The following is a 1,449-nucleotide window of genomic DNA, read 5'->3' on the forward strand; positions in this document are numbered from 1 at the left end:
TATCCTGCCCACAGCAGAATTTTGGCTTTACATGAGAAAGTGGCAGCTGTACCATAGTTTCAGGAGGGACTAAAGTTAATAATGACATAAAAGTACCATCCCAAGAGTGGATATAGATTCTTGAAAAGAAAGTGTTGTTTATAATTTCAAGAATCCCCCATGTGAGACCTCTATTAATCAGGAGATACTGATTGACAATGTCCCTCACAGGGTCTCCCCACCATCTGCTCTAATTCCTACTTCATTCTGAAGAGCTGAGTCTAATTCTTGTTCTTGGAGAAAGTGTCTTGAGGCAATTTGGCCAATTTTTCTGGTTCTGCAAGGTCACCATTGGCTCCACAGAGCATCAGAGATATCGTTATCAGCATGGGTGTGGGAAAGAAGTATTGACAAATGTTGTATGAGGAAGCTGTGGGAGATGCAGCCTTCCTCTACTATTTCCAATAGACTTATTGGTATGGGTAAGAGAAATGGTGATCAAATCATCATCAGAACCCTCTCAGGAGGATAGAAAACCAACCAGTTTGGAGTTAAAACAGAACATTGTCTTTCACAGGGAAGACTCACAGGGCAATTCTGAAAGGCAAAATATTCATATTTCATGCTCACTTTGGCAGCACATGTACTAAAACTGGAACAATATTGAGAAGATTAACATGGTTCCTGTGCAAGAATGACACAAAAATTCATGAAGCATTCGTATTTTTACTGAGACAGGGTCAATTCTGCACATATCAATATTAATCTTGAATGTAAATGGACTACATGCCCAAATTAAAGGGCACAGAGTGGCAAGCTGGATAAAGAAGCAAGACTGAATGGTATGCTGTTTTCAAGAACCCATCTCTTATGCAATGACACCCATAAGCTCACAGTAAAGAGGTGGAGAAAAATCTACCAAGCAATTTGAAAACACAACACAGCAGGAGTTGCTATTCCAATTTCAGGCAAGATAGATTTTAAACCAACAAAGATTTAAAAAAGACAAAGATGAGCATTACTTAACGGTAAAGGGTTCAATTATTTCACCGCAGATTATGTTCTCAAGGTTCATCCGTGTTGTGACATCTGTCAGAATTTTCTTCCTTTTTAAGGCTGAATAATATTTCATCGTGTGAATGGACCACATTTTGCATATCCATCCATCCATCCAGCCAGCCAGCCATCCATCAGTGAGCATTTGGACTGCTCCCCAGTTTTAGCTGTTGTGAATAATGGTGATTTGCATTGTTTTATATAGCAGAACTTACAGAAGGGATGAGAGAATTTTGATTCACTGGCCCTCTCTTCCATGAACATTCTAGGCTCAGAAGATTGGACTACTAATAGACAAAAGCTGAGAAAACACTTTTAAGTGTGTCTTGAGATGCCTGTTGGCTTCTCAGCATTTTACTGAACCTGCAATTTAAAATGGCCTCTTCTACCTGCTGATGCAAACAGATGCTCAAA

The 1,449-nt window shown here is 39.5% G+C and overlaps 1 non-coding gene across 1 annotated transcript; it reads left to right on the forward strand.

Annotated features, from left to right (window-relative positions):
- Positions 1–601: 601 nt before the first annotated feature.
- Positions 602–708, forward strand: LOC117084603. Its single transcript, XR_004437533.1, has one exon. It is a non-coding gene; the product is annotated as a U6 spliceosomal RNA (small nuclear RNA).
- The last annotated feature ends 741 nt before the right edge of the window (positions 709–1,449 follow it).

The sequence above is a fragment of the Trachypithecus francoisi genome, unplaced genomic scaffold (genome assembly GCF_009764315.1).
Source record: "Trachypithecus francoisi isolate TF-2019V2 unplaced genomic scaffold, Tfra_2.0 Lachesis_group0, whole genome shotgun sequence".
Classification (NCBI taxonomy): domain Eukaryota; kingdom Metazoa; phylum Chordata; class Mammalia; order Primates; family Cercopithecidae; genus Trachypithecus; species Trachypithecus francoisi.